Source organism: Protopterus annectens, chromosome 2.part2 (genome assembly GCF_019279795.1).
Source record: "Protopterus annectens isolate FY-2018-M chromosome 2.part2, PAN1.0, whole genome shotgun sequence".
Classification (NCBI taxonomy): Eukaryota; Metazoa; Chordata; order Ceratodontiformes; family Protopteridae; genus Protopterus; species Protopterus annectens.
In genome coordinates this window covers 286,474,706-286,488,217 of record NC_056730.1, presented here as the reverse complement: position 1 = coordinate 286,488,217, position 13,512 = coordinate 286,474,706, and positions in this window count along the sequence as shown.

The window sequence follows — 13,512 nt, the reverse complement described above, 5'->3', positions numbered from 1 at the left end:
TATATATATATATACATATATATATATATATATATATATATATATATGGGTCTACTGTATATATTCGAAAACTCACTTCAAATATAAATAGTAGACCCGCGGTTACGCGAAAGTGCACTTCAGCGAAAATGCACTTCCATGAACATTGGTTCAATGAACTGATAAAGAACACAGTAACATTGTTTTTGCAGGGACGCAAGCCCCCCCCTGCACCACCCATGTGGGGGGCTGTGCCCTCCACACCCCCCCCTACTTAAATATACCAACTCCGAGATCGCACTACAGTGGGGAAACATGTAAATTCCCTTTCCCCACTGTAGTGTGCTTCAGCACCTGTGTTCCTTAATGGTTCATTGAACCGTTCTTCATGGAAGCGCACTTTCGCTTAAGTGCACTTTCGCATAACCGAGAATCCACTGTTTGTTTTCGAACAAGTGAATTTTCGGTCTTTTTCAGTAGACCCACATATATATATATATATATATATATGTATATATATATATATATATATATATATATATATATATATATATATATATATATACATACACACACACACACACACACACACACACACACACACGCGCGCACACACACATATGTGTGCATGTATCTTTATGCATTTGCATATACATATGGGGAAAGATATATGTAGAGATATCAGTAAACATAGTTTGCATACATATAAATGTGTATACAAATGTAAATAAAGCTATGTAATAACAAGCATAATACAGACTTACATAATTTTGTGTATGTTTATATTTGTTTGCTCTCATCAGTTTGTATATATGTGGATATCTAACTCATATCTAAATTAATCATCAATATACATCTATAATAGAATTAATACATATATTGGTGCATAAAAGTGTCTGCTTATGAAGTGTTTGTCCTTTCTGTGCTGTATGTTATATGACAGTGCTTCTCATGTATTACTGAGGGGGATATGCAAACATTACAACCTGCATTACAAACATATCTGCACCTTATTGTCTCACATGCCAATCTTCATTGTGCTGTCTTAGTGAGGCTCTGCGATTTATGTCCACTATTTGATTTTGACAACAGCATTTATATGTGTCTGTTCTACTGAATTAGCAATGTGTAAAGATTTGACTCATAAATTCTGATGCCAGTATGTTGTGATGTAATATGTTACCCATGAAGCATTGTTAAAATTATTTGCATAAACATTTCAACAATGTATCTGCATGTGTATATAAAATGATTTTCATAAGATCACATATGTGTCACTGGTTATCTCCATATGTACAAGAAGTTGCACATATTACTGTTATATCAGTTTGTATTACTGTTGTAGTGATACCTCAACACATGTGCTTGTGTGTTAATCACTGTAGTCAGATTCTCTGTATGTGTATTGAGTGCTGTAGATGTGTAGTACTCCTGTGTGTATTGTGCAGATATTCAGCATGCTATTACTACCAACCATGCACGTGTAAAATAGATATCCTTCTGATCTCCCATGTGCTGTATTCTAATCAATGTCACTGTGTAATTTGGTTTAACATTTTGATGGGCACGCTCAGTCCTTCATGTAAGTGTATCTAGATTACTGCTGTAATATATATATATATATATATATATATATATATATATATATATATAGGGTCTATATTAGGTGAACGAAAACTGGATTGCACAAATCCAGTTTGAGCGACACCTAAAGTGCAAATATCGTAAATATCGCAGGAATGAACAGAGATCGCCGTAGGGAATTCTTCCCTTTACTTCAATGTAGTGCGATCTTGGAGTTGGTATATTTAAGTAACAGGGGTGTGAGGGTGCAGGGGGCCTCCCTCCCTGCACAAAACAGTTAGTGACAGTTTTCATCTGGTAGTTTTTTTATTTAACACTTTCGAAATATGTGGTTTTTGCTCTTTAGGTGTCACTCAAACTGGATTTGTGCAATCCAGGTTTTGTTCAGCTACTATAGACCATATATATATATATATATATATATATATATATATATATATATATATATATATACATGCACATTGTGATAATTTTATTGCTGCATACGCCCTCATGTCGGCATGTGATGAGTAAACCTTTATAGCTTTTCATCTGCATTTGTTATTCATCTTAATGGGTCAGTAATGTGACCTTTACACCTATACTGTGCCCTTACAGGACACTAATTTTAGGTGGACAGTCATTACATGCATCCTGTATAGGAATCTTTGATACTGTTAATTGCTCATCTGTGTATTTGTGTTCATGTCAACTAATTATGCTCGAAGGAAGGTGCAGCTGTCATTGCTCAGTGATGTTTGTGTACCTTTCTACATGTAACTACATGTCGTAACACAACAGTTATTTATTTATCTTTTATTTAACATTTGTTTACTGGGAAAGGCTGACTGGGACAGAGCCCATTTTCAGTGGAGGCCCAGGGAGAAAGGATCCAGATGCATGTCTTTTGAATGCACCAAGTTATACCTTCGACTATAATAATTATTGTCATGTGAATTACATGCAGATAGACTATGATACTGATGTGTGTGTGTGTGTGTGTGTGTGTGTGTGTGTGTGTGTCCTCCTTCACAGGACATTTTATATGCTGCTCTGATATGTACTGTGATGTTTCATAGCTCTGTTCTGTTATACTTCCAATACACATATTATTACTGGCAGGCTTTCTTAAATAACTTTGATATAACGTGTGTTTCTACATAAGGAGAAGATGCAGTTGTTTGACATATTGATTCAATTATGTGAATACATTATGTATAACATGGATGTATCGCAAATGGTTTTCCATAACAATCTGACTTACATAACAGACAAGTTTATAATATGTTAAGGTTGGATGGACTGCACTTTTTAATAAAAGCAGTACAGCTGGATTAATTCTCAGCTTAGTAACATGTCACATATATAAGACTTAGTGTACACAATATATGAATCATTTATAATGTTATATGTATTACTGTGTTTTTACTGTTAATGCTCCTTTAGGAATATGCAATGAGGTACAGTTATTAACATGTTACAGAGTGCTGGACCCATGCCAGTCCATCCATCCACTGATGAAGATGGCAATGTGTTTGACTAGTTCCTGCAGAGTCTGACTCTGAGGACCAGGGCAGACACCAGGATAATGATGATGATGACAATGGACTGGGTCCAGCATGCACTCTAATTCCCCTGGACCAGCAACAACAATGTCCCCCACCACACCAGCCAGAAGATCTGAGGGTCCAGATTTGTGATCAACATCATTTTCCAGACTCAAATGAAGAACATGATAGGCACATTCTTCCAGGGCAAAGCACGGGCCATGCACAACTCCTTACTGGAGATCTCATGGGAGATCATTCCCGAAGTTCAACCCCATCAGGGAGGGCCCTCTGGAATGTAAGTATTGTCTATGTGATACAGTCATGCAATGCTGCCACCATGATATGTTCTTATCCAGCTAGATTTTAGTTTTAAGCACAAATTTGTGCACACATCCCATACTGCTGTCATGTTTTTAAGATGTACCTCATGATGCACACTTCACAATTCATGTTGCATGGGACTATGCATTATCACTGTATTATGACACGTTAAAATATGTTACAGAGATTATTACCATTATGTCACATGATCATCAGATAGTGTTATTCCTACAGACAGTGTTACAGACAAGCAAGGCCTCTGTATGTGGCTTACCTCATCTACATGCAGTGGACCATAACATTGTTATTTCTGACCCAGTCTGCCTTTGTATGTACCACTGTCACACACTTGTTCTACTGGCAGAGATTATGCGACTACATGGAAAGATGATGGATGATATAAGCAAGGGTGCTACAATACATCTGCTAAGTTTAATGACATTCTACATATTTAGCACTTTAGTGACTAAATGCAGATGAGCAATATATGTGCATATTTTGCTCCCATTGGTATGTCAGTTGTTGTTTTTGTTATGCCTGATTACATGCATGACATATCACTGTATTTACAGCATTAGTGACACTGATGTGCCACCAGGTCCCATTGGCACTGTGACCTTGTGTGTGAAGTTTAATGCTAATTTGTGTGACATGTAGTACACACTTTTTTCTAATGTTGTAATGTATGTCTCTGGTGTTAATATCTACATAGCCTGATACCTTACTATATGGTGTTAATGACAAGGATGGACATTCTACTATGTCTTTGGGAAATTCATAATGTTATCATATGAATGGTGCAAGTTATGAGTACCTGTACAAGTGTGGCCTTGTTATTATGGAAAACATCACTGTATTGTGCCTATAGCTTCTCTTCTGACATGTGTACATCTCAGCTGCATATTACACATGTTAGCGCACATGTCTAGTTTTCATTATATATTGTATGGCTGCATTGCTTAGTATGACTGCACATTTGCATGCCCCTGACATTGCTGACATACAAATCTGCAATTGTAATGCAATAATATGAATGAATAATTCTTACACAGGTGGGCTGTCATAGTTGTGTACACAAGACTGTCTTTTGATTAGTCATTCTCATTTACATGTTATAGTGTTATCATTTTCAGTGAGTGTACTACCTGTTGTCTCATGTTTGCATGACAGTATATATGGGTATGTGATATTCAACCCTACTTTTGTTATGCACCTATGCTACATATTGTTTACCTGTTGCACATTACTGTGTTGTTTATCTAATTTCTACACAGACATGTTAATAGCCATCTCCAATTTTTACTGCACATGTGTCAGATGTTGTCTCTCTTTTGCATGTACCTTGCAGGGGACTTGCATTCCATCTTGCGTTGGGAACACATGCATGTGCAATGTTTTAACTTGGATATGCTTGTTCTGTGTTTTTCTGTGCCTACGTTTTCATGCATGCATGTCCTTACTACTGTCGACATGCTGTCCATTCCCCTTGCCCCTTATAACTTGTGACTATATGTTTCATGTTAGTGTCTGTGCAATGTGTATGTGCATCTTTGTGTAACATATCATCATTGGAATGTAGGTGTTCTGGGCTTATATGGCATTCTGGAACCATCATAGGCTATCAAACACATGCAATGTATATCTACACAATGTGATGATCAGTGTGATGTTTCCTTCTGTGTTCATGTTTTACTTGTGTGTTGTGCATTCCTCAGAATACTTTCTGTGGTTCCTGTATAGCTATGTATGCATGCACACACCTTCACCTGAATTATTAATATAAGCTCATAGTTAAGTACTAGGCTAGCTGGCCTTGCAGGCCATTTTAAGCCTAGTCAATTTCCTTCAGTGATGGGAATTAAACCCCGTACTTTGTGTCTGTGAGTTAAGCACCTTAACCATTATGTCATCTCCCTATTTTTAACCCCTGTTAGCATGCTAAATTCTATGTCACCATGTGGTATCTACATGGCAATTTCACACTGCATATCATTGGTGGAGGTGTGTGATGAGCCTTCTGTATATTTGGCTTGTGTGATATTATTACCTGTCACATATCTACACTGCATACCTAAACACCAACTGCATTGCCTCTGACACAAAATGCCTTATTTGATGTCACAATCCAATTTCTGCTCTCCTGCTATGTGGTGTGTAGAGCTGGTGCTTTACTACACAGCTACATTACTCTTTCTCTGCAGTACTGCTGCTTAGCACTGTGCTTAGTTGTTTGTTTATTGCATGCAGGGTTGGAGGTTCTAAGACCTCTTCTTTTTTACTCCTGTATTTCCTTTGTTGTTTTTGCTCGGCCTTGTTATTGCTTGACTTACACTTGCACTGCCGATGGCCTAGTGGATGATGATCTCTGATGTTCATCATGTACTGCCATGCCAGCGATCCTCATTTAGTCTTCTGTGTTGCATGCCTACCATCAGTCACATTCCTTTTGGTGTGACTGTGACACGGTTTGCAACATCTCAGCACTGCTTCGTGCATTGGTGCGTAATGCATTATTCTGGTGCACCATGGCTGGTATGTGTTTCTACCCTATTTGTCATCTTTCCTTAACCTATGTTGTACTGTCCACACATGTGCTTTGTGTGCACCTCACCTATCCTTTATGTATATTACCGACCTTTGTATGTAATGTCTTGTGATACTTACTTTTCCCTACCTCCTCTTTCTCTGTCTTTTTCATACCTGCTATTCTCCAAACAAAGAAAAAAGAAATGGAGATACTCCTATCAAAAAAAATGCCCATGCCCTTCTTATTCTCCCTGTGACCTTCTTATTCAATCATCATTCTTGTGTGCCCCTCTGTTTCACCTTACTCCATATCTGCATTGCTATCACCCTATTTCCTTGGTTGTGTGCATTACTTGTACCGCCTACACATGCCCCATGCTCATTGTTAGCTAAAGCTACCATTGGCAATGTGGCTGTAAATGCCACTTCACCATTATTAATATTTTTTTATTTAAATTTTTACAGATTACCACAGATTCTGCAAATGATAATGAATGAGCATGTATATATATATATATATATATATATATATGTGTGTGTGTGTGTGTGTGTGTGTTTGTGTGTGTGTGTATTTTGTGATTGTATATGTGACATCGTGTGGATATCTGCCATTTTAGGACTGTTGCAGATGCACATTTGTCTTCAGTCAGTATTTTCTTCATATTACTGACATGTTTTATTGAATCTGACTTCCTGCCACACAAGGACATTTCTAATGTAAATCCATCATTTTATTGACAATTTTTCTTTGGAATATGATTTTGCAATACCTGACATTGCTGGTTAGTTGTATCTACATTACATTGAGCTACGTTCATCAGACTGGGAAACATTTGCATATTACTTGGCTTACTGCAGATCTTGTGCTGAACTTTGGAATCTGTCCCATGTATTGTATTTTTTCTCTTCTAAGTATTTACATTTAGGATCTGTACTTTAAAGTGAAATGGCTGAGCACACTTTCGCGAAAGTGCTTTTCACCGAAAAAGCACTTTCGCGAAAGTGTGCTTAAATAAGGGCAAACATGTGGGGAGATGGCTGTTGTTGAGATCATAGCACAGTGGGGATAAGGGAATATTCCCTTTTCCCCACTGTAGTGTGATCTCGGAGTGAGAATATTAAAGTAGGGGGGTGTGGGGCGTTCAGGAGGGCTTGCTCCCCTATGTAAATGTGAGTTTGTGTTTTTTTTAATTTTTTAATTTTTTAAAATTTTTTTAAAACACTTTAGCGAAAGTGCTTTATTGGTGAAAAGCACTTTCACTAAAGTGTGTTTGGCCGATGTGGTTTTGGTTATTTGAGCTTTCGGTCAATAGTACAAGATCCTTACATTTATCATCAAGTTTGCAGGTCAAGTGCCGCTTTCCCATAATATATTCCAGACACAGATTATACCTAGCATTTAAGCCTAGTCAGAGGCTACCACTAAGAAGCTATAGTTCACAGAGTCTAATTACAGCTCTTGAAGTGTATAACAAAACAAATATTTTCGGAAAATAGCTATTCATGCCTTTTGCTATCAAATGGCTGATATATATGCTTTTCTGACTTGAATGGGAAAACATAGGTCAAAGATTAATTTTCATTCACTATGATCTGTAAATTTTTAACAATATTGTAAGTGTAATGACTTGCCATTACTTTTCTAATCAGGCTCTGATTCTTTTTTTTTCTAAATTACATAATGATGAATCTTTGACATAAAAGCCAAGTTATTATAAATATCCCATATGTTTATTTTTCTAATCCATCTGTGGAGCTTCAGTATCTCTTTACTGATATATCTTTGCTACCCTAATCTGCACCATCTACATCTTTAGTCGTCTACATTTCCTTTCCTTCTAACACATCTGCAAAGAAATGTTGGAACAGAAGGGGTCCCATCACAGAACACAGCTGAATACCATTTGCTACCCCAGTACAAGCAAACCCAGTCTGTTCTGCTGTTTTCTGTAGTCTAGCCAGTTGGCATCAATGGTGAACAGTCTTTAATTCTTTACTGTTGAATGCAATGTTTAAGTATGCAATATGTAGTTATCACTTTGTCAAATGTTGCTGCCCCTTTTTCAGAGGACACCGGACTGAGAAGCCACAGTCTTCTCGGACAGACCCATACTATCTTATGTCATTGAGTAGCAGGTTCTCTCTAACTTTTTGTATGAAGACCCATCATGGCTCTTTTCATCACACAGACACACACACACACACACACACACACACACACACACACACACACACACACACACACACACACACACAGCAGGCATCTAAAGATCTGACTGATGTGAAAATAAAATAAATGTCCCACAGCTAGAAGTTGTACCAGTCTCGAAACCTACAAATCAATCTCAGCTTCCAACCTCCCATGCTGAGCAGGCACCCTCAAATATCCCACTCAGACCAGGCAAGTCATCTCCTTTGTGAAAGTGCAGACTGAATGCACATTTCTGTTGCACAGCAGATCTCTCCCTCTTGTTTCCACTTCTATACTGACTGTCTCTGAATCATGCAGACTGAAAACAAATCATCTTGCTCTCACTGCAGACTGAAGGAAGGATGGCACAGAGGAGAGCCCTCCCTTGCACTTCCAATTATGAGCTAACTGTTACTGGAGCAGGTAACTCTTCTTTTTTTAACGGTATTTTTAAGGCGAGGCTTGACCCCTTCAACTAGCAGTGGGCCTTAGGCAGTTGCCTAAGTCACCTTGTGCTGGATCCAGTCTTGCTCAGCTGCCTACACTGTAGTACTGTGCTACACTGTCATGAATGATTATGATCCATGAATGAATCAGCCATTCCATATGTTGGTGGCACTGGTATGTTTACCATATTATGGTAATGAGAAGATCTGGCACTTTCTGATCTATTATTGTTGGGAGCTCATCTGGATCACAGGGGAGGTAGGACAAAGTAATGTGTAGTACCAAGCTTTAAGGGACTCCATTTCTAGTAGGGATTTTCCTATTTTGCAGCAGAGGTAGTGGAGTTGCATTGAGTCAGTGCTAATATGTTGATCAATACTATCTGCTGAGCAACATACCAGCTGGGGGGGGGGGCACAGTGTCTGTAAGCATTGCATTAGCTGTTAGTATACAGTCTGACTCCCATACTTTACACTGTGGGGATCAGTGTGCTCAGTAGGGGTGTTAGCATTATGAATAGTGCATGATCAGAGAGGTTTCATTTGCATATGTATGTGGTGCTAGTGGAACTTCTGATATACAATGGAGTAAGACTGCACACAGTTTCTCATTTCATTGCCTGCCTCAGTTTTATGAATTGCAGAGGACTGTCGTATGCTATAGTATGGTGTATAAGCCCTATAGTATGGCACTCATGCATTATGAATATCACCCATAGGCTTAGATATACACTGTACTTGTCAGGCAGGAATATTATTGCTTCTCCATGGAGTTAAAGATCAGCTAGTGAGGTGCCTGTATTCTTGCCCACATAAATTGATCAGAAAACATACCTAGGATTAAAATACCTCTAAATAAGGTAAAACAAAATGCCATGTTTTAAAGACTCAGTGTTCCTTTCTGAATTTACCAGTTTAAGGACAGTGTGGAATTTTAACTATCAGAGTTGCAAAATTACATATTTTATAGCACTCAAATGGCATTTATTTGACTTGCACCTGAAATAGTTTTGACATACAAGCTGTGTTTAGTCAATGACAAAATGCCAGACTTTGGCACCAGACCTGAATTCTTACATAAGTGCTGATAAAATTAACAAACCTTTTAAAAAACAAGGCATTTTATTGGAGATTAAAGGTTTGGGTCACCAGAGCACTTATGCCAAGTTTTTTTTGTCTGAGGCAGTGCTGAGTAGTACATGTTTCACTACAGTATGTATTTCTGCTTTGAGAAGCTGCATTAAGCTTTTCCTGACATGATGCTCCACGTGCCCAAAACAGCGCTTTGCATGCACCTAGCCTCAACATGCTAATATTGTTTAAAAGAGGAGCTCTGAGAAGCAAGAGTTTGCAAAGCTTGTGCTAGCATACATTTTCTCCATAGTATTTTTTTATTGTTTAGAAATGACAGGAGTGAATGCCACCATGCTTATAGTTAGCACCACAATTCAAGCAGCTGTGTAACCAGGATGTAATGGCAGCATATTTTAGAATACTCTGTCCACTGATCATTGCTGTTTTGATCATGGTTTTGCCTCAGAGATAAATAGAGTCACAGATGGGATAGCTGCTGATCCTACAAAGATATAGAAATGTGTCAGCTCTTGATATTATTCTGTATCAGTCTATGTTGACAAATACTTCTTCAGCAACTTGCACTTATCTCATATTAATTAGTGACAGGAGTGTAGCAAGCAAATTCTACTTCGTACTCACAAACTCTTAGTGCTAGCCCTCCCTTAGACACATATCACTTAAAAATGGACACCTCTCAAAATGCTGCCCTCCAGAAGCACTTAAATGTTAAGTAACATTTTCAGCTGTTCCCCCTAAAATGATTAAAGATATTGTTTCTAGATTAGCAATATTGCATCTGTTGTTTGACACATTTATTTAGACAGTTGTACACATAATATGACTTGGAAAAAAAAAGCCATATTGATGTGATGCATAGAAACAAATGCACTCATTAGAATACAAAGAGCATGCCTAGCTACACCCTTGATTAGTGATTTGACTTTAAGCTAAAGGGCAGTGTGATATGTTGTTCCTATACCCCATCACTTATTATATAGACAGAATCTTGTATAATTTAAGGGAAGTGCAAACAACAAAACTATTTGCTGATGTACTGTATATAGACTCAAGCAACACCGTTGTGTCAGTACAAACTATGTCACTGGCTAACAGCTTACATTAAAACAAAAGGTATCTCTCTAATATGACAATATTAATTTCTAAAGGAACAGCAAACCAAACAGATATCTAAGTGATGGATGTATATGTTTAGTATGCACTGCTGAATTCCACTGATACTGTTCTCAGGCATCAGTGTTAGTGTGTGATATTACCAGTTTATGCCAGACATAAATAAAAGATGCCACAGAAATAAAAATGAAGAATCTTTACTTTAGACAAAAGCAACAACATATGAACAGTGTATTAACCTCACACGATGGTGAAGGGAATGGAATCCCAACTGTGTTTCAAACTAGCAGCCATGCCACTGGAAAAGTTAAGTAGGTAGGGGGAGGGAGAACGGGCATGGGCTGCTCACCTGTCCTGGAGGAGGGGAGGGATTGCAAACACTTGGGGCATACTGTATGTTGCTAACTTCCTGGTGGAGACTGCGAAACTCATCACTCATACCTTGGGGGTGGGACAAGGATGCCTTTAGTGACTGTCCCTTGCAGAAGGAAGGGGAAGTCCTCCACTGTTATCTCATTGAGCTCCCCTTCCCTACAGCTCACTGAGTAAGTGCTGTAGGGATGGGGGAATAAAAAAAAAAAAAAGACTTCAAACCAGCGATGGTGGCTGTCTAAATGATGCCTCTCTCTCAGCCAACACAAAGCCACATTTTTAAACACTAATTCTTGAACTTTGCATAAAGTGAAACAAACCAATAAACTAGCAGGTGAAAGAATATTGGCTTAAAGGATCCACAGTTATTTACATACCAGATATTGGTCATCTAATTAAATTGTTTTTCAGACAATCATGATTCAGTAAACCCATTCAACAGAATGGTCTTCACATAACAACTTTTTAATATGTTGGGCAAGTCCCACCCTTCCACTCAGGGAGGTTTCAGTTCCTGCATAACCTAAACAAATATAGGACTCTCTGAGGTCAAACAACCTCTGTATAAGTTATTAAACCTATTAAATGGAATTCATCAATTAAACAGGGTTTTTGGATGTGGCTGAATGAAAGGACAGTCATCCAGTAAACAAATCCTTTACACATTACGACACTCCACTTTCCTTAAGACTGAAATTCTACACTACACATTTACAGTGTTCTGGTCTTCTTGGAATCTTGTAACACAGCTGTGTTATAGTTTTTGATAATTGTAGATGTGTGTTGGACTAGAATCTGTTTACTTTAGGTGGGTTTTGGATTCTAAAGGATCCATTGTTTCCAGTTGAAAAGCAAGACTTGGTATATCTGGCTTAATGTCTCCACCAGAATTTGTTTATTTAAACAAACATGACCAGACACAGGAGAGCCAAAGAATCATAGAGGTAAAATAGAAAGGTACCAGCAAGAAACAGACCCACTTGGTCCACCGTGGCATTTAAAATGTTTAATCACAAATAAAGAAAACAAACAAGGATAAGCGCTTTCAAGCCAAAGCTCTTCTTCAGATCCATAAAAATGATAAAAAATATTCATTTATATATCTTAACACCATTTCAAATTGTCCAATAAAAACAATCAATAACAACAACTCCCATTTAATGCACACCCTCTTTTAAAAAAAAAAAACTTTCATTCCAAGCTCAATGAATGATGATCATCATCTTGGCCTCCGCCCCTTCAGGACTGGTTTCAGCGGCAACTTAGTATTTAGGCCAGGGACTCGATCTGCCTGTAATTCAGCTATCCACATGGCTTCAGTTTGTTCGATCAACAGACATATATCACCCCTTCTCATGGTTGACTGCTGTATTAGTAACACCATAAAAACAAATTAATGGTTTACATCCAATTTTACATGTTGTGCTAAAGCATTATGTACCGCCCCTGCCCTAATATCCCTTGCATGTTGTAAAATACGTTCCTTTAGCATGGGATAAGTTTTAACCACATAAAAGGACGTGCATCGCACACACGTAACAAGATAGACCAAATTCTTGGTCCTACAGTCAGCATAGCCATGAAATTTATAAATCCTTTTACTAATCAGGTGTTGAAAAAAGTTGGACTTGTCATTAAGATCACATCCTTTACAGTTTCTGCATGGAAAAGTCCCAATTTTTTGGGTTTGAATGCTATTTAGACTAGTGATTTCCCTAACAGGATCCTTGCAAAGTATCCTTTTCAAATTGAATGCATTTTTGAAACTGAAGGATGGGGCTGGACCCGCTATTTTCTTTATCTTGTCATCAGAGTGTAGAATCTTCCATTTATTCCTAATCACAGCCCAGATCTTAGATATGCCACTATTGTATCTCATGACTACTCTTGGCTGTAAAGATGACCCTTTCCTGTCCATGGTTGACTGTAACTGGTCCCTTCATGGAGGAGAAATGTCAGATGCCCTTGACACTCCAAACCGTCTCTGTTGGAACCATGTTTTGCTCTTGTTCAACTCCATGTATAATGGATCCTTTCCATTCTCTGTAAATCTTGCTCAAGATAGCCACAATTTGTGAAACATCTAAGTAAAAAGTTGATTTCTTCCATGTACCTAACATTCTCTGTTCATAGTCGAGAGCTGCGCATGACCTGGCCTTTCACCACATTGTTGAAAATATGCTGTGGGTGCATGCTGTCATGCATCAACAATGTATTTTTCCAACATGGTTTACGATAAATCTACAAACCAGTCCCAAGCATATGAAGTTATTGATTAGTTATTTTGAACCAGAAGAAAAGGAACTTACTGAAAGAACAGAGAATATACAAACTGATATTACGAAGAAGTTCTCTT